The following is a 21,600-nucleotide window of genomic DNA, read 5'->3' as shown; positions in this document are numbered from 1 at the left end:
TTATATCTAAATGCTTGACTGAGCATCACTTTTCCAGGCCCTCCTGAGAGGGTGCAGTTTATTTTCACAAGTACTACTCAGATACTATCTTTCATCATAAAGCACAGCCACTGTTGGAATTCAGCTCATTTTTTTATTTGTAGACAATAAAATTCATTTGATCTGCCTTCTATATTTGATTTTTCCACTTATTATGTTTCAAATGATACATTTTCAGCATTTTGTCTGTTTTCCTCCTGTTACAAATTTTACACTAGGACTGGAGGGCCAATCCATGGCAGTTACTCATAAAGCCTCTATTAGACTTCAATAACTGACTGATGTCTGAATTTTTTTTGCCAAGTTGCAGTTTTTTCTCATCCTAAGCCACAAGCCTTCCCACATGTATCACCACAGTGACACCTAGAAGTTTAACAACAATTTGCTTGAAAATGGGGTGTTTTCAGAACTGGTGACTAATGATCACACCATTCAAACACAAAAGGGCTTGGGCCCTCTTTCTTTTTCTCTGAGCACTTCAGTTACTCAAGTGTATATAAACCCTGACAGTTCATGTGAATGCAAATTCTGCCATTTAGGGTTAGAAGTAAGTGTAGGGCTAGATATAGGATGAGTGTTAGGGTTATTATTAGGACTAGGATGAGAGCTAGGATTGGTGTTAAGGTTTAGAATGTGCATTATTATTAAGGCTATTGTTAGGGTTGGGGTTAGGGTAAGATTTAGAGCTAGGTTTATGTTTAGTGTCAGTGTTAGTATTAGGCTTATGGCAAGAGCTGGGGCTAGTTTTAGGATTAGGATTCTGTTAAGTTTAGGCTTAGGTCAGGGTTAGATTAAAAACCATGGTTAGGGCTAGGCTTAGGGTTAGGGCTACACATAGAGTTATGTTTAGCTTTAGGGTTAGAATAAGGATTAGGTCTAGGACTAGGGTTATATTTAGGATTAGATTTGTGATTAGAGTTATAGATAGGGTTAAGGCTATTGTTAGGCCTAGGGATAGAGCTAGGATTAGGGAAAAGTTTAGGTGTAGGGCTAGGGACAGAGTTAGAGCTGTGGTTTTATATACATTTTATATATATGGTATATATATATATATATATAAATATATATGGTTATATGTGGTTATATATCTATATATATAATATAGAGAGAGAGTTGTGGTTATATATAATATGCAGTTATAGTTGAAGTTAGGGTCATCATCACTAGGATGAAGCTTAGTGTTTGGTTAGCATGATGGTTAGTTTAAGGCTAGTGTTAGATATAGCCTTAAAGTTAGCATCAGGACTATTGGTCAAGTTCACACTGAAGGCTAGTTTGTTTTAGGGTTAGGCCTAAGCAGAAAGATAGGATTAGTGTTAGGGTGAGATTTAAAATTAGTTTAAGATTAGGGTTATATTTAGTTCTATGGTAAATTTTAGAGTTAGAGCCAGAGTTAGGACTATGGTTAGAGCTAGTGTGATAGTTAAAGTTAGGACTATGGATAGGTTTTAGGCCAGGGTTAGGGTTAGGGTTAAGGCAGGGTTAGGTTTAAGTTTTGGTATTAGTGTTAGGGTTAGAGTTGGGGCTCAGATTAGGATTAAGGTTAATGCTTGAGTTATTATGGCTAAAGTTAGGGATAGGATTAGTGCTAGTGTTAGGGTTTAGATTGTGTTAAAGCACCATGTTGGGATACAATTAGGATTTTGGCTAAGTATAGCATTAAGGTAAGGTTATGGTTAAGATGAGGGCCAAATTTAGGGTTAATGTTTTGTCTAGGGATAGACCTAGTATTAGGCTTCAGAACTGGTTTAGATCTAGGATTAGGTTTAGGGTTAGGGCTAGGACTAAGGCTAGGGCTCGGGCCAGGGTAAGGATTAGGGCTTGGACTAATGTTATAATTTGGTTTATTTTTATGAATGAAAAGCAATAAAGACATAGTAATATGAATAGCAATCATATTTAAAAAATCCTCCTAATAAATCTCATGTTGATTCTAAAACTGAGGTGAAAGAATGGAATTTAGGTGGATCTACAGAACATAGACACAGAGACAGATCATATCATCCCAAACTGGCTACTGCCTAAAAATAGGTGTTCAATTCCAAGTTTTTAAAGGACATTTTAAAACTAACCAATGGCAGAGATATCTAGGTTAACATCCCCAACTATAATCAAACTAAGGAGAGAATTACTTGGTTATTTCCCAAGAAACTTTAGTACACTGATTTTAGTTGATCTTTCTTAATATTTGCTCTTCATTATAGTGGTTCAGTTATTTCCTTAAGAACTATAAAACATTTGTTGAACCAGATAAACTAGAAAAGATAATATAAGGGCAATTCAAAAGGTTTGCAGAAAATGGAGTTAAAAGTTTTTTTAGTTTGTGAATTTTTTTAATCTATGCAGTTTTCTCAAAACAAACATTTCCATGAACTTTTTGAAGCATCCTCATACATCTTAAGATACTCTTCCAGAAAGATATATCAACTCCACTGACTCATGTTACACATCCACAGGAGTGGAGATGCAATCTGTAGGTTGTATCATCTCGATGTTTCTGTATGCCTTATACCACACAAAGAAGATCCCTGTCTGTCTCTGACAGGATAATATTAATCTTATTCTCCATGTGGGCACCCAGAATATGACAAAGGTCAGAAAGGAAACCTCATTTAGTGTTACTGTGTTCACAGACGGTGACATTTATTCCTTGGGAAGTAGCATCCAGGCCATCATGATAGGACATTCCACCCGTGAGGTACAGGTCTGCTTCCACACCCTGCAGGATGCTGCTCCCAGAACCAGCACACAGGGACACAGCTTTGACTCATGATGCTAACGTCCTTCCCATCCCAAGAGCTACATAAATATGAGTTAGTTTGAGGTGTCTTTTGATTCGCTCAATCATGGTTGCCAGGGCAACAGATTCATCCAGGGTACATGATCGACCCATTCCAGTATGTAGCGCAAAGGCTTCTGCACAGTTCTCTGGTAAAGTTATCTGTTTTGAAAGAGCTGAGCCTTCACCTACATCAAAGGCTGCTCAGTACAATTCAGGCTGATCCTTGTTTTTCTCCTCATCAATCCTAGCAGAAAAAGAAGTGACAGGAACACCTTCAACTTCTCTCACTGCAGACACAGCTTTGTCCATATATTGGGTATGCTTAATGTTGAATTGTACTCAGTGGTTCCCTCTATAGGATAGCCATGAATTTTGGAAGGATATATATGCCTGGATGTGCAGGCTCCAAGCCCTTTGGAAAACCACTTTTTCAATCCCTGGGGTGCAGCATCATAGGCTGTGTGAAGAGAGTAGATGCCAACTCTGTTCTCCAAAGCCCAGAACACCAGGTGCTCCTTTCAGGACATCCAGGTAATATGCTTTATGTATAGGAAAATAGGTGGAAGGTAGGAAAAGATGAGATCTGCCTTCTTATGCAGAGCCTCCTCCATAACCTGCTCAGTCAAATCATTGTTCAGGAAGAGTGCATTTATAGTTTGTGGTGGTCTTGGTTCCACCAGAAATCCAATATTGTCCCAACTCTCAGCAGAAGACAGGGATGCAAAGTCATTCAAGGAGGAAATGAGAGTCTTCAGACCCATGAAGGAACAGGAAGAATTGCAGTTCAGAGATTGGATAAACCAGGCTGTCATGGGGACCAGGAATAAGCAAGATGACAACATACAGCAATTGGGCAAAACTCAATTTGAGTCCAGGTACATCCCCATAGCCTTTAATCTGTCTTTTTACATTGGCTTTTATTTTCTAAACATTGTTTCTCAAGTTGTATATTTGGATTGCAGAACAATTTGTAAGATGAGTTTTTTAACCTGCATTGCCAAAAATTTTCTGAGTGAAGCTAATTGTCAACTTTATTAAGGAGGATTGCTTTCTGTCGACCTAGTGTAAAAATAAAATCAAGTAATGAAAAAAAAAGATTAAAAATGTAAAGGCAAAGAAACAGAAAGATCTGAAATTAGACCTGATAGAAAATGAGGAGTCCAACAAAAATCCCATTATGTTGATTTAAATCATGGCTGGCTTGTGCTAATACCATATACAAATAAAAAAGAATGAATGCTGCAGGTTTCATTTGAGATTCGTCAAGTGTGAGGTATTATTTGAACAGCTACAAAGAAGCATTCAAGATAGAGAAGTAACTATAGTCTAAAAGTCATGGAAGACGTTCATACTGGAAAGAGAAGTGTCTGATTACAGATGGCAAAATCAGGCAGGCAGAATCAGAGATTGGGATCAATGGGAGATTAGAGGGAATACCTAGATGGGTAATGTTAAGGAGAATGCAGATGGTTTCAGGAGGAAAATACAAGAAATCATCAGTGGAGTTCTGATAGAAACAGCGAGGAATTACCAGAGGAAAATCATATATAGTACTTTCAAATATGACAAAGAAAAACATTTAAATGGGCGTTATGCATTTAATGTAGTGGTTATGATGCCTATTTTTTTTGACAGGCAGAGTTAGACAGTGGGAGAGAGAGACAGAGAGAAAGGTCTTCCTCCCATTGGTTCACCCCCAAACGGCCACTACGGTTGTCACGCTGTGCCAATCCAAAGCCAGGAGCCAGGTGCTTTCTCCTGGTATCTCATGTGGGTGCAGGGGCCCAAGCACTTGAGCCATCCTCCACTGCCTTCCCGAGCTACAGCAGAGAGATGGACTGGAAGAGGAGCAACTGGGACAGAACTGGCATCCCAACCAGGACTAGAACCTGGAGTACTGGTGCCGCAGGCTGAGGATTAGCCTAGTGAGCTATGGTGCTGGCCTATGATGCCTATTAAGATACCCTAGTTCTACTTCAGAGTGCCTGGATGTGACTTCCAGAATCAATTAGTTAGGCTTCTATCACACCTCTGAGACACTGGGACTACATTTCTGGCTCTTGTATTCAGTCTTGGCTCAGGTCTGGCTGCTGTGGGTGTTGAGGAATGAATTAATGCAAAAAAGTGTTCTCTCTACCTATATGTCTTATTCTACCTAACTCCCTTTCTCTTGAAGGTAAAAATATTTTTTAGACATGACAAAAGATTCAATTAATGTAATGATTAGGGAATAGCCTTTGGCTCTGACTATAATTTATGTTACTGGCAAGTGTTTCAGGGCTTTAATTAAGACTAATTTGAGTAGGTTAAAGTTCAAATGTATAATAGAATGATTTGCCTGAAAATATAACATTAAAAAGTGTCTGTGCAACGTACATTAATAGACTGAGAGAAATGCATGGAGAATTATTTAAGGCCACACAATAGATTCTGTTCTCCACACACTCCTGGTCTTATCTATATATAAGTACAGGATCCAAAAAGCTATCAAAGGTGATACTGTTTTAGCAATTCCAAAATAACCTAAAAAACCTATTTACATTTCTTTAATTTGACAGGTAGAGTTAGACAGTTAGAGGGAGAGAGAGGTCTTCCTTCTGTTGGTTCAGCCCCCAAATGGCAGCTATGGACGGCGCTGTGCTGATCTGAAGCCAGGAGCCAGATGCTTCCTCCTGGTCTTCCATGCAGGTGCAAGGGCAAAAGCACTTGGGCCATCCTCCACTGCCTTCCTGGCCCACAGCAGAAAGCTGTACTGGAAAAGGAGCAACTGGGACTAGTACCCATGTGGGTTCTAGTGCCCATATGAGATACTGGCACCACAGGCAGAGGATTAACCAAATAAGCCATGGCACTGCCCCTGCTTATGTTTTTTTTTTTCATTTATTAAACTTTTATCTAATGAATACAAATTTCCAAAGTACACCTTATGGGTTACAATAGCTTCCCCCCTCCCATAACTTCCCTCCCACCCACAACCCTCCCCTTTCCCGCTCCCTCTCCCCTTCCATTCACATCATGATTCATTTTCAATTCTCTTTATATACAGAAGATCAGTTTAGTATATATTAGGTAAAGATTTCAACAGTTTGCCCCCATATAGCAACACGAAATGAAAAAAATACTGTTGGAGTACTAGTTATAGCATTAAATAACAGTGTACAGCACATTGAAGACAGAGATCCTACATAATATTTTTTTAAAAATTAATTAATTTTCTATGCCATTTCCAATTTAACACCAGTTTTATTCTCATTTCCAATTATCTTTATATACAGAAGATTGATTCAGTATATAATTAGTAAAGATCTCATCAGTTTGTACCCACACAGAAACACAAAGTGTAAAAATACTGTTTCAATACTAGTTATAGCATCACTGCACATTAGACAACACATTAAGGACAGATCCCACATGGGATGTAAGTACACAGTGACTCCTGTTGCTGACTTAACAATTTGACACTCCTATTCATGGCGAAGTAATCTCCCTAGGCTCTAGTCATGAGTTGCCAGCGCTATGGAAGCCTTTAGAGCTCGCTGACTTTGGTCTTATTCTGATAGGGTCATGGTCAAAGTGGAAGTTCTCTCCTCCCTTCAGAGAAAGGTACCTCCATCTTTGATGGCCCCGTTCTTCCCTCTGGGATCTCACTCATAGAGATCTTTCAATTAGGTCTTCTCCTGTTTTTTCTTTTCCATGGTGCCTTGGCTTTCCATGCCTACAATACTCTCATAAGCTCTTCAGCAAGATCCGAATGCCTTAAGGGCTGATTCTGAGGCCAGAGTGTTGCTTAGGATGCCTGCCATTCTTTGAGTCTGCTGTATATCCCAATTCCCATATTGGATAATTCTCTCCCTTTTTGATTCTATCAGTTAGTATTAGCAGAAACTAGTCTTGTTTGTGTGATCCCTTTGTCTCTTAGACCTATCAGAGCCATAAATTCTGAACTGAAATTGATCACTTGGACTAGTGACATGGCATTGGTACATGCCACCTTGATGGGATTGTATTGGAATCCCCTGGCACGTTTCTAACTCCACCATTTGGGGCAAGTCTGATTGAGCATGTCCCAAATTGTACATCTCCTCCCTCTCTTTTTCCACTCTGAAATTTAACAGGGATCACTTTTCAGTTAAACTTTAAACACCTAAGAATAATTGTGTGTTAAGTACAGAGTTCAACCACTAGTACTAGAACAACAACAACATCAACAACAAATACTAAAAAGGATAAAGTATTACATTGTACATCTAGAGTCAGGACAAGAGCTGATCAGTTCATTGTTTCTTATAGTGTGCATTTCACTTCAACAGGGTTCCCCTTTGGTGATCAGTTAGTTGTCGCCGATCAGGGAAAACAAATGATATTTGTCTCTGTGGGACTGGCTTAATTCACTCAGCATGATGTTTTCCAGATTCCTCCATCTTGCTGCAAATGACCAGGTTTCATTATTTCTTCCTGCTGTGTAATATTCTATAGAGTACATGTCCCATAATTACTTTATCCAGTCTACTGTTGATGGGCATTTGGGTTGGTTCCAGGTCTTAGCTATTGTGAATTGAGCTGCAATAAACATTAATGTGCAGATGGCTTTTTTATTTGCCAACTTAATTTCCTTTGGGTAAATTCCAAGGAGTGGGATGACTGGGTTGTATCGTAGGGTTATGTTCAGGTTTCTGAGGAATCTCCAGACTGACTTCCATAGTGGCTTAACCAGTTTGCATTTCCACCAACAGTGGGTTAGTGTCCCTTTTTCCCCACATCCTCTCCAGCATCTGTTGTTGGTAGATTTCTGAATGTGAGCCATTCTCACCGGGGTGAGGTGAAACCTCATTGTGGTTTTGATTTGCATTTCTCTGATGGCTAGTGATCTTGAACATTTTTTCATGTGTCCGTTGGCCATTTGGATTTCCTCTTTGGAAAATGTCTATTGAGGTCCTTGGCCCATCTCTTAAGTGGGTTGTTGGTTTTGTTGTTGTGGATTTTCTTGATTTCTTTGTAGATTCTGGTTATCAACCCTTTATCTGTTGCATAGTTTGCAAATATTTTTTTCCCATTCTGTCGGTTGCCTCTTCACTTTCCTGTTTCTTTTGCAGAACAGAAACATCTCAATTTGATGCAATCCTAAATGTTAATTTTGGTTTTGACTGCCTGTGCTCCTGGGGTCTTTTCCAAGAAGTCTTTGCCAGTACCTATATCTTGTAGGGTTTCTCCAATGCTCTCTAATAATTTGATGGTTTCGGTAGTAGATTTAAGTCTTTAATCCATGTTCAGAGAATTTTTGTGTCAGGTGAAAGGTAGGGGTCTTGCTTCAAGCTTCTGCACGTGGAAATCCAATGTTCCCAGCACCATTTATTGAATAGACTGTCCTTATTCCAGGGATTAGGTTTGGATCTTTGGTCAAATATAAGTTGGCTGTAGATGTTTGGATTGATTTCTGGTGTTTCTATTCTGTTCCATTGGTCTATCGATCTGTTTCTGTACCAGTACCATGCTGTTTTGATAACAACTGCCCTGTAGTATGTCCTGAAATCTGGTATTGTGATGCCTCTGGCTTTGTTTTTGCTGTACAAGATTGCTTTTGCTATTCGAGGTCTTCTGTGTCTCCATATGAATTTCAGCATCATTTTTTTCCAGATCTGAGAAGAAGGTCTTCGGTATCTTGATTGGTATTGCATTGAATGTATAAATTGCTTTTGGGAGAATAGACATTTTGATGATATTGATTCTTCTAATCCATGAGCATGGAAGATTTCTCCATTTTGTGGTATCCTCTTATATTTCTTTCTTTAAGGTTTTGTAGTTTTCATCGTAGAGATCTTTAACGTCTTTGGTGAAGTTTATTCCAAGGTATTTGATTGTTTTTGTAGCTATTGTGAATGGGATTGGCCGTGGGTTTTTCATATATTTCTTTGATTGCATTGAGGAATGTTCCTTCCATACCCAGTTTGCTTAGAGTTTTCATCATGAAAGGGTGTTGTATTTTATCAAATGCTTTCTCTGCATTTATTGAGATAATCATAAGGTTTTTCTTCTGCAGTTTGTTAATGTGATGTATCACATTGATTGCTTTGCAGACGTTGAACCATCCCTGCATAGCAGGGATAAATAACACTTGGTCTGGGGGGATGATCTTTCTGATATGTTGTTGCATTCTATTGGCCAGAATTTTATTGAGTATTTTTGCATCTATGTTCATCAGGGATATTGTTCTGTAATTCTCTTTCAATGCTGTATCTTTTTCCGGTTTAGGAATTAAGGTGATGGTGGCTTCATAGAAAAAATTTGAGAGGATTCCCTCTTTTTTGATTGTTTTGAATAGTTTGAGAAGAATTGGAGTTAGTTATTCTCTAAATGTCTGGAAGAACTCTGCAGTGAATCCATCTGGTCCTGGGCTTTTCTTTGTTGGGAGGGCCTTTATTACTGTTTCAATTTCTGTCTCAGTTGTGGTTCTGTTTAGGTTTTCTATGTCTTCCTGGCTCAATTTCGGTAGGTTGTATGTGTCCAAGAATCTGTCCATTTCTGATAGATTTCCCTGTTTACTGGCATACAAGTCCTTGTAGTAATTTCTGATGATTCTTTTTATTTCTGTGGTGTCTGTTGTTACGTTTCCATTTTCACCTCTGATCCTATTGATTTGGGTCTTTTCTCTTCTTTTTTTAGTGAGTTGAGCCAATGGGGTGTCAATTTTGTTTATTTTTTTCAAAAAACCAACTTCTCATTTGGCTGATTTTTTGTAATGCTTTTTTGGATTCAATCCTGTTGGTTTCTTCTCTTATTTTAATTATTTCTCTTCTCCTACTGGTTTTGGGTTTGATTTGCTGCAGATTTTCTAGATCCTTGAGATGACTTGAAAGCTCATCTATTTGGTGCCTTTCCAATTTCTTGATGTAGGCACCTATTGATATAAACTTTCTTCTTAACACTGCTTTTGCTGTATCCCATAGGTTTTGGTATGTTGTGATGTTATCCTCATTTGCTTCCAGAAAATTTTTGATTTCTCTTTTAATTTCTTCTATGACCCTTTGTTCATTCAGGTGCATGTTGATCAGTCTCCATGTGTTTGCACGTGCTCTAGAGATTCCCGAGTTGCTAATTTCCAATTTCATTCCTTTGTGGTCTGAGAAGCTGCATGGTATGATTCTAATTCTTTTGAATTTGCTGAGACTTGCTTTATGGCCTACCATGTGGTCAATCCTAGAAACGGTTCCATGTACTGCTGAGAAGAATGTAAATTCTTTAGATGTAGGATGAAATGTTCTGTAGATATCTGTTAGGTCCATTTGGGCTATAGTGTCATTTAAATCTACTCTCTCCTTGTTGATCTTCTGTCCTGTTGATCTGTCTATCTCTGAGAGTTGAGTATTGAAGTCCCCCAGAACTATTGTATTGGTGTCTAAGTCTCTCTTTAAGTCCCTTAACAAGTCTTTTAAATAAGCTGGTGCCCTGTAATTAGGTGCATATACACTGATAATCGTTATATCTTCCTGTTGAATGGATACCTTAATCATTATATAGTGGCCCTCTTTGTCTCTCCTAACAGTTTTTGTGGTAAAGTTTATGTTGTCCGATATTAAGATGGCTACGCCCGCTCTTTTTTCATTTCTGTTGGCAAGGTATATATTTTTCCAGCCTTTCACTTTCAGCCTGTATGGGTCATTGTTGGAAAGATGAGTTTCTTGTAAGCAGCAAAAAGATGGGTTTTGTTCCTTAACCCAATCAGCCAATCGGTGTCTTTTAACTGGACAGTTCAAGCCATTAACATTCAATGTGACTGTTGAGAAGGAGTAACTTTGCCCTGTCATTTGCCAAAGATATTTTTTCTAATATATGGTTTGAGATTCCTGTGATCTCTTGCTGTGATGTTTCCTTCCTTTACCTTCTTTCATATAGGTGGGCATTTTTCTGTGTTTCTGTGTTTAGCACATCTTTAAGCATCTTTTGCAGGGCTGGATGAGTGGTGACAAATTCTTTCAGTTTCTGTTTGCTGTGAAAGGTCTTTATTTCACCTTCATTCACAAATGAGAGCTTTGCAGGATATAATATTCTGGGCTGGCAGTTTTTCTCTCTTAGTACCTGAGCTATATCTCACCATTCTCTCCTAGTTTGTATGGTTTCTGAAGAGAAGTCAGCTGTGAGTCTAATTGGAGATCCTCTGAGAGTAATCTGATGTTTCTCTCTTGCACATTTTAGAATCTTTTCTTTATGTTTCACTGTGGTGAGTTTGATTATGACGTGTCATGGTGAGGATCTCTTTTTGTCATGTTTATTAGGGGTTCTATGAGCTTCCTGTACTAGGATGTCTCTGTATTTCTCCAGTCCTGGGAAGTTCTCTGCTAGTATCTCACTAAAAAGGCCTTCTAATCATTTCTCCCTCTCCATGCCTCAGGAACTCCTAGAACCCGAATGTTAGGTTTTTTAATAGTATCCTGTAGATTCCTGACAGTATTTTTTAGATTTCTGATTTCTTCTTCTTTTCTTTGATTTGCCTGTTTCCTTTCCTGTTCTCTGTCTTCTAAGTCTGATATTCTCTCTTCTGCTTCGCACATTCTGTTTTTAAGGCTCTCTAATGTGTTTGTCATTTGATCTATTGAGTTCTTCATTTCATTATGCTTTCTTGCAACTATCACAGTTTCATGTTGTACTGGTTGTTTCATTTCATTTTGATTCCTCCTTAATATTTCATTTTCATGAGTGAGATGTTCTATCTTGTCCATTAAGGATTTCTGTAGTTCAAGAATTTGTTTTTGAGAACTTCTTAATGTTCTTATCATTTTTTTGAGATCTGCTTCTTGCATTTATTCTATCTCTTCATATTCTTAATCTTGCATTGGGGTGTCTTGTTCATTTGGGGGCATCATAATATCTTCCTTGCTCTTGTTACCTCGGCTTCTATGTTTGTTGTTTGACATTTGGAGATAATTTATGGGTGTTTTTTTGCTGTGGTGTTTTTTTCTCATTATACTATGCCTCTAAGTGGGCTGTCTGCTTTGATGGATCCTTAGAGGCTGTGATGGGTGTGGCCAGAGAGCTCTGCTCGATTCTTCAGGTTTAAGGCTGTGCAAAAAGTGACTCACCCACATTGTTCTCTCCCTTGCTCCTTGCTGGATCTCTCTCTCTCTCTCTCTCTCTCTCTCTCTCTCTCTCTCTCTCTTTGACTCAGTTGGGAAGTAATTCCGCACAGCTGAGTGGAATTGAGGGTAGTTGAAATCTGACCTCTGTAAGTATTCATTTGATCTACCCCTGGGACCACACAGAGTTTATGCAGCCCTCAATGTGTTCTCAAGTTTCGACCAGTCCCAAAGTTACTGAGTTTGTGTACTCGTTGCCACTTTACATATGTAAAATGGCTCCTGCTCTTGTTTTGCTTGACTTTTTAGGTGAGTGGAAAGAGAGGCCTCTGCCTTTCCCCACCAATGTCTCAGGTTTCTGAGGTTTTTGTCTTACCTCCAGTTCCTGCGCTGGCGAGATTCTGTGGCTCGGCTCCCGCGGCTGGGCTTCCATGCGGTGGGCTCCCTGTAGGTCCTCTGTGTCACATCCACTAGATCTGGAAGCGTTTCCTCTGCAGTTTTTTTCTTGACTCTTTTCCTGAGGCTACAGTATTTCCACTTTTATGACCAAGGACAAGTCTCCTTAAATGTTAACACACAGATTACCTAGGAGTCTCATTAAAATGCAGACTCTCCTGGGAAGGTCTTCAGTAGCACCTGAGTTTCTTTGTTTCTAATAGCTCAGGCACTGCTGCTGGTCCCAAGACTGTGCTTTTTCCCCTGTTTATGTTTTAACACTAGGTAATTCTTGGCTCTGCAGCATATTGAGTGTTTAATTCCAGTCTTGAACTAAAACACTATGCACAACATCATCTTTATGACTCATAAAGGTTCTGTTTCAGAATACATCTCATAAGTATTTAGCAAATTTCCTCTTAATTTTTAATTTGAAATATAACAAATATATCTTTTTCCTATAGCATCAGAAAGACAAGAGACTTTCTAAGGCAATACAACCCTGAACCTCACACACCCAATCTCATCTGATCTTGGAAACTAAGTTGGGAGAAAGACAAGATACTGGCAAGATGGTGGAATAGGAAGGGAGCACACTGATAGTTTGCGAAGACACAGGTTAATAAAAGTGGAGATACTGCAGGGTCAAGGAAGAGTAGGGGAAGAAACAGCAGAGGAAACTCTTCTGGAACTAGTGATTCACAGTGGACCTGTGTGGAGAGCGTGGGAGCCCAAGTTCGGGACACCAGCGGCAGACTCAACACACCAGTGCTGGAATGTGAGGTGAGCCAAACCTCAATAGACCAAGACACCAGCGGGAAAGCAGAAAGAGGAGACTAGAGGGAACGAGGCTTGAAACTCTGTGGGGAAAAGTTCACCAGGCTAACTAGAAGAGAGAGAGAGAAATAAAAAGTGACCGATACGGACACGAGTTTCTCTCTCTCCGTTCACCCCTCAAAGGCTAGCAACACAAAGAGCAGGCGCCATTTTGGACATACGTCATAAGCAGGATGAACTCAGGTCTGCACCGGCCCTGAGCCTAGCAGAAAAACCTGACTCGGGAAGGAGGGGTGAAATAACAGGAGATTAGGATCAAACTTGGCAACCCAGTGGGAGACTGCAGGAGAATTGGGGCCCACACCGAGGGCAGCAGAGATTCCCTGTGTGGTCCTTGGGAAAGAGCTTCTGATCTGTGGCTCCTATGGGTATATCATTTGCCTGCTAACTACCTCCAATTACATTCAGCTGTGCGGAATTACTCCCCTTTTGAATCAAAAAAAAAAAAAAAAGAAAGAAAGAAAGAGAGATTTACCACACCTAACCTGGGAGTGTCATCTTTGACACACCCTCAACACTGAGGAACCAAACACAGCTCTCAGGCCACAGTCATCTCAAGCCTCTAAGGCTCCAGCAAAAGCAGACAGTCCACTTAATATAGAGCCATAGTGTAACAAGAAAAAACACCACAGTGAAGAAACCAAATATCTCCAACATGCCAAACAACAAACGTAGAAGCCGAGGTAATAAGAGCAAGGAAGACATTATGATGCCCCCAAATGAACAAGACACCCCAATGCAAGATTAAGAATATGAAGAGATAGAAGAAATGCAAGAAGCAGATCTCAAAAAATTGATAAGAACATTAAGAAGTTCTCAAAAACAAATTCTTGAACTACAGAAATCCTTAATGGACAAGATAGAACATCTCTCTCATGAAAATGAAATATTAAGGAGGAATCAAAATGAAATGAAACAACTAGTGGAACAAGAAACTCTGATAGTGACAAGAAACCATAATGAAATGAAGAACTCAATAGATCAAATGACAAACACATTAGAGAGCCTTAAAAACAGAATGAGTGAAGCAGAAGAGAGAATATCAGACTTAGAAGACAGAGAACAGGAAAGGAAACAGCAAACCAAAGAAAAGAAGAAATTAGAAATCTAAAAAAATATTGTCGGGAATCTACAGGATACTATTAAAAACCCAACATTCGGGTTCTAGGAGTTCCTGAAGGCATGGAGAGGGAGAAATGATTAGAAGACATTTTCAGGGAGATACTAGCAGAAAATTTCCCAGGTTTGGAGAAGGACAGAGGCATCTTAGTACAGGAAACTTATAGAACCCCTAATAAACATGACCAAAAGAGATCCTCACCACAACATGTTGTAATCAAACTCACCACAGTGAAACATAAAGAAAAGATCCTAAAAGGTGCAAGAGAGAAATGTCAGATTACTCTCAGAGGATCTCCAATTAGACTCATAGCAGACTTCTCATCAGAAACCCTAGAAGCTAGAAGGGAATGGTGAGACATAGCCCAGGTACTAAGAGAGAAAAACTGCCAGCCCAGAATATTATATCCTGCAAAGCTCTCATTTGTGAATGAAGGTGAAATAAAGACTTTTCATAGCAAACAGAAATTGAAAGAATTTGTTGCCACTCGTCCTGCCCTGCAAAAGATGCTTAAAGATGTGTTACACACAGAAACACAGAAACATGGTCACCAATATGAAAGAAGGTAAAGGAAGGAAACCTCACAGCAAAAGATCACAGGAAGCTCAACTTCTCTTTAACATAGAATTAAACTCCGATGCTCTGTTAAAGCAATGTGCTAAAGTAATCTATTATGTTCTCTTGATGTCTGTTAAATTCTAATTTTTCAAAAACAGCTGAATTTTTATTAAGAGCTATGGGTTATTTAAATATGTGCTTATTTTCAAAGATTTGAATAATCACCTTGTAACAATGATCAAATTTGGTCTATGTTATGTCATGATTTTAAGGAATCTTATTTCAACCAGATATTTTGGATTTTGAACCTTCTTGCCATCTTGACAGGCATTCAAAAATCAAAGTTTCAAACAATCTGGACTCTAAAATTTCAAGTAAATCTTGGTCTTTGGTTTTTCCAGTTTGGGCCCAACTGAAAAAAATCGAAGGACCTATGTCTCTCATCTTATAGAGACACCAAGCAATCAGGCTATTTGGATTATATTAGAAGTACTGTCAAGATGTGACGTGATACCAAATTTTAAGTTTCTATAATGGAAAATGCTATTAATAGAAATGTTTGGGAATTAAAAATCTAATGATCTTGTGTTACTAGAGATGATAGTTATGTTAATGAGAAAGCCCCAGAGGCCTAAAGGGTTAAATACTTGGAAAATCCTACAGGTGCTTTCAAAAATACTGTGAAGTAAGCAGTGCCTCTTGTTGGTTGATGAGTTTATAATTTTAAACATGGTGACTTAAAGTCTTTTGTCATCCACAGTTATATATGATTTGCTGCTCATAAAACTAAAGCATTGTTGGTTCTGTGTTTAGCTGCCCTCCTATAGGTTCCTATGGACTTTTTCCAGCCACTTCTATTATATTCAGTACTTTGGGATGGCTCTGTATACAGATGAAGCCAATAATTTATTAACAGTACCAACTGAGAGAAAGTATGGTTAACTGAGGTTACTAAAAACAAAAAGCAATTCAAATGAATTGGCAATCTACAAAAAGAGTTAAAGATTTTAAAAGCTATTATTAAAATTGATATATTGGTCTATTATGCTGTGTTATATGTGTGTACATATTGTATGTCCACATGGGAAAATTTTATTAAGAATTTTATTTTAATTGGCTTATAGATAAGATTGTCCATAAATTTAAGCTGCTAAAATCAATCAAAGATACATTTTAATTTGTGTGACCTAAATCTGTGTATCATATGTTTTAAACTTGTTGGTAGAAAGAAACAAAACATTTATATGGTTGTGCTTAAGTTTACTGGTTAAACAAATCACAACATGTTAGATATTTAAGAGTTGTTTCCAAATACATGGTTGTTAAAATTTATAGAAGGCATTTACCTTCTGGTAAATGTTTCCTTAAGTTGTTGTTATCTAATGGTTGAAACTGTTTGCTAAGTATTCATGTAATATTGCTATTGTCAGCAAGCGATCTAGGACTTGCTCCCTCATGTCTATATTCTAAGCCCAACTTGTTCTTTCATTTCTCTATTCTCCCCAAGGTAGGAAACTAATTATATTATGAAGGAATCTGTAGGATGCACAATTTAATCTTTAGACCTTATAAAAGAGATGGCTACAATTTTTCTGTAATAGCATAGCCAAGATAAGAACTTAAATAATAATCTCGTAGCTAGATTTGCTTTGCCATCAGTGAAGTATACAGTAAGTAGAAAAAACCTCACTTTCAGACCAAAGGGAAAGAAAGTTTTTAAGTGAGACTATAATTATCCTCATGGACATTGTCTACCTTAGAAAAACTACTACAGAACATGCCTGTGACTATAGACTTGTAGTTCAGGCCACCAAAGATTAGAGATGGGACTTGGGCACTCCCTTGACTTGCATCCTCTGGTCTGCTTTCACAAAAACCAGGAGGAAAAGAAAGCTCAGCATCAGAAGCAATGGGTGGCAGGCCTATAAATGGCTGACCTGTACAGTGATCTGCCCTCAAGGAGACCCAACGGGCCAGTCCACTGCAGTGGCTTTCAATGTGGTAAGCCTGGGCTTCAGCGGAAGTCAGCTTGTGAAGAGCCCTGGCAGCTCTGCCAGCCAAGAGTCGGATCACTGGAAATGGACCTGCCCTAGAGTCGAAGGATGCCCAGGTCAGAGCCACAGATCTTATTGGCTCTAAGCTGAAAAGCCCTTCACTCAGCCCAACTTCCAAAGTGACCACTGCAGCTGAGGGGATGGCCAAGCAGGGTCAGCAACATTGCAGGCAGAACTGTAAATTTCTTGTTAGAGATGCTACCTGCCTTTACCTGGCCAGTTCTGCTCCAAGGCCAGCTAAGTAATGAAAGTCAACAGAGTGCCTTCCCCTAGGAGGTTCACACCTCCCTCAGGATATACCCCATGTGAAGAGATAGATAGGTCTGGGCCTCTTAACTTACAAGGCCTAAAGCCCACCAGATTATTATCAAGCCCCTTCTATCAGGTTCTATTTGCCTCTCAATCAGAAAACTTAATTGTAGCTTAGACAGCACCTTTCTTAGCTCTTCTAATAATGACTCTGTCCTTTGTTCTAGACCCTTTCTAGCATACTTGGGCCTCATTCCTTTGTAATCATAACCTCTACTCTACCACCAATGGCTCTACTCCCAACCTGTGTGTACTGATGGTCCTCTTCCCCACTTAATGCTGTATAATTGTTCTAACCTGGTCAATTGCACTCTTAGGATCATTGGTTACTATCCTCACCCTGTCTTTTATGACCTTGTCTAAATATGATCAGAGTCGGCAAACTTGGAAGGCTTCCATAGCCTTGGCAACTCATGACGAGAGCCTAGGGTGGTTACTGGCACCATAAACTAGAGTGTCAATTTGTTGGGTCAACAACAGGAGCCACTGTGCACTTGCTCCTCACGTGGGATCTCTGTCCTTAATGTGCTGTACATTTTGATTTAATGCTATAACTAGTACTCAAACAGTATGTTTCGGCCGGTGCCGCGGCTCACTAGGCTAATCCTCCGCCTGCGGCCCCGGCACACCAGGTTCTAGTCCTGGTCGGGGAACCGATCCTGTCCCCATTGCCCCTCTTCCACGCCAGCTCTCTGCTGTGGCCAGGGAGTGCAGTGGAGGATGGCCCAAGTCCTTGGGCCCTGCACCCCATGGGAGACCAGAAGAAGCACCTAGCTCCTGCCATCGGATCAGCGTGGTGTGCCTACTGCGGTGGCCATTGGAGGGTCAACCAATGGGCAAAGGAAGACCTTTCTCTCTGTCTCTCTCTCACTGTCCACTCTGCCTGTCCAAAAAAAAAAAACAGTATGTTTCACTTTGTGTTTCTATGTGGGTGCAAGCTATTGAAATCTTTATACTAAATTGATCTTCTGTATATAAAGATAATTGAAAATGTATCTTGATGTGAATGGAAGGTGAGAGGGAGAGGGAGAGGGGAGGGTTGCGGGTGGGAGGGAAGTTATGGGAGGGGGAAGCCATTGTAATCCATAAGCTGTACACTGGAAATTTATATTCATTAAATAAAAGTTTTAAAAAATTCAATATAAAAAAAGACAAGATACTAATTTGCTCTCAACTTACATGGCTATATTGTCTTATAACCATGCCCATTTTATCTTGTTCATGTGCATTCTCTAAAGATGAATGTTGTGTTTGCCGTTCCATTTTAATTAACAAATTTTCATAAAGGTCCTAAAGCCCAATGTAAAATGAGCGAGGAATGATAAAGTGAGCAAGATACTGAGATATATTAATTTTTCTGGTCTTAGAAACATGTAGACATGTAGTTGTCAATAGAACTATATCTGGAAGAGAAAGTGGAAGAAGGTGGTATTGGGAGAACTGGTCAGTATTGTACCTACATTCTACTGTGCAAAACAAGATTATGATAAAAATGTATACAGAATAACAAATATATAAGGTGGAAGAACAAAAAAAATACACCTCCCTCTGCAAGAATAGTGTTTTACCCATGGTTACAGGCTGGAAATACATTCTTGAAAGGGTACTCACAATGTATCAATTGTTAAAGATTATACACAACTTAGTGTCATGAAACATTCATTTGCTACTGATTTTGTAAAAAATTAAAGTTAGTAAAGATAACAAAATTTTAAGAATTATTATCCAAATAAATTACAGAATTCCAAAGAAAGACCATGTGTCACCAACAACTGAACAATGTAAAAATAATTCAATGATATTAACTATGTCAATACAGGGGTACCCATCGGATGCCATGTTATCATTTTTCAATAGAGTATCTCTGGATTTTATATACCTAAAATTCCATAAAAACATGCATGTTGGAGGATTCCAAGATGGTGGAATAGGGAAGGGCATAACTAGTTTCAAAAAATGTTGGAAGTACATTGTTGGGAAGAGTTAGAGAAAACTGTGGTGGAAATTCTACAGGAGAGAAACACCATGGATCAGCATGGAAGATGCAGACATGCAGCATGAACACAGACACAACATGATGCCAGTAGGCAAGAGGAGGAGAAAGCAATGGCTTTGGAGAGTGAGGTGAGATCAGACTGCAGCAACCCATACCACTGGTGATATAGACAGAAGGAGACTTTGATGAGTCTGGCCTGGAGCTCTGAGGGGGAAAGTGTACACACTGACCCAGTGAAAAACAAGGGGGCATGTTTCTCTCACTACATTCACTAAGCAATGGTGCCCAATAATCAGTTGAGAGAAGGTGGGCACATTTTGGACATAAACAGAAGATGCAGAAGCTCTTGTGCACATGCACAGCACCTGGCTGAGATGAGATGCCATCTTCTAACAGTACCAGTGGCAGCAGCTTGAATGCATGCAACTTGCAACTGGTGGGGAGAAGGAAGCATTTGGTTGGTGGCTATTGTGCATGTGTGTGATCCAGAGACTCTAACAGAAGAAAAACTCCATGTTTCCCACTGACTTTAAGTCTGGCTGGGAAAATTGACTAGAGTTTGTGCACCCACATATTACTGAGGTCCCCCAAATCTCTCAACATGTCACAAGCTCCAGTGCTCAAATTATCAAGGCTCTGGGAATGTCTCTGCCTCTCTGTGGATGAGACAGTCTAGCAAGGTGGAGCAAATCCTCTGCACCCATTGACAGTGGGAGCCTTGTGCTCTGAGACTGTGGAAACGCTGTGACTGCAGAAGAAGGCACAGGATATAGCTGGTTCTCTGGGCAAACAATGTGAGCTGCTCTACAGGCAGTTATCAAAAGAGAAAATTTTAAAAACCACAGGCAAGTGAAAAATGCTCAATATCACTAGTCACCAGGGAAATACAAATCACAAGCACAATGAGGTTTGACCTTACCCCTGTTAGAGTGGCTCTCATACAGAAATCAACAATCAACAAATGCTGGCCAGGATGTGGAGAAAAGGCACCTTAATCCACTATTCGTGGGAAAATAAACTAGCACAGCTATTGAGGAAGATGTATGGATACACCTCAGAAACTTCAAAGTAGATATACCACATGACTCAGCAATATCAATCCTGGGAATTAATCTAAGTGAAATGAAATAGGCATATGAGGGGTCAGCACTATGGCACAGTGGGTTAATGTCCTAGCCTGAAGCGCCAGCATCCCATATGGGTGTCAGTTCTGGCCTTGCCTGCTCCTCTTCTGATCCAGCTCTCTGCTATAGCCTGGGGCAGCAGTGGAAGATGGCCCAAGTCCTTGGGCCCCTGCACCACATGGGAGACCTGGAGGAAGCTCCTAGCTTCAGATCAGTGCAGCTCTGGCCATTGCGGTCATCTGGGGAGTGAATCAGTGAATGGAAAACATCTCCTTCTGTCTCTACCTCTCTCTGCAACTCTGTATTTCAAATAAATTAAATCTTAAAAAAAAAAGAAATAGGCATATGAAAGAGCTATCTGTATCCTCATGTTCATTGCAGCTCAATTAACAATAGCTAAGATATGGATTCAACCTAGATGTCCATCAACTGATGACTAGATAAAAAAAAATTGCGATATATATATATATATATATATGTACATATACATACATATATATGTATGTATAATAAACAACTACTCAGCTATAAAATATTATGAAACCCTTTGTTTTGCAACAAAATGAATACAGCCAAAAAGCCATTAAATTTAGTGAAATAAGCCAATACCAAAAAGACAAATACCTTATGTTCTCCTTGATCTGTGGTAATTAATAGAACAGCAAAAAATGGAATGTATAGGAGTGAAATTGACATTTTGAGATTTTATGATTGTTTACAGCCCTTGTCTCTACTGCTGAACAACAGTACTGTACTCTTAGTACAGAGTGAATATTAAGAGTATAAAGTCCATTGAAAGTAGATCAGTGTAGAAAGCAAGAGAAGTAGGGCTGACACTGTGGTGTAGTGGGGAGAACTGTGTGAAACTGTGTGTTTCACTCCCAGAGGCTCCACTTCCAATCCAGCTCCCTGCTAATGTGTCTGGGAAAGATCAGAAGATCACTCAGGGGCTTGGACCCCTGCTACCATGTGGGAAACTTGGAAGAAGCTCTTGGCTCCTAGCTTTGGACCAGCCCATCTCCAACCATCGCACTCATATAGGGAGTAAACCAATGGATGGAAGATCTCTCTCTGTCTCTCCCTTCCTTTGTCTTTGTAACTTTGCCTTTCAAATAAAAATGAATGGATCTTTAAGGAAAAATAAGACAGGGAGTTATAGAGGAAGAATGAGAAAGGATGTGTTGGTGGGAGAGAGGATAGGGTGGGAAGTATCACTATATTCCTAAATCTGTATATATGAAATACATAAAATCTGTTTACATTAAATTAAAAAATTAA

General features: G+C 39.4%; 1 pseudogene; it reads right to left on the bottom strand.

Annotated features, from left to right (window-relative positions):
- Positions 1-2,545: 2,545 nt before the first annotated feature.
- Positions 2,546-3,663, bottom strand: LOC133764804 (NIF3-like protein 1; annotated as a pseudogene).
- Between the last annotated feature and the right edge of the window lie 17,937 nt (positions 3,664-21,600).

This window comes from Lepus europaeus, chromosome 7, assembly GCF_033115175.1.
Source record: "Lepus europaeus isolate LE1 chromosome 7, mLepTim1.pri, whole genome shotgun sequence".
NCBI lineage: Eukaryota > Metazoa > Chordata > Mammalia > Lagomorpha > Leporidae > Lepus > Lepus europaeus.
This window is presented reverse-complemented; position numbering and strand designations above follow the sequence as displayed.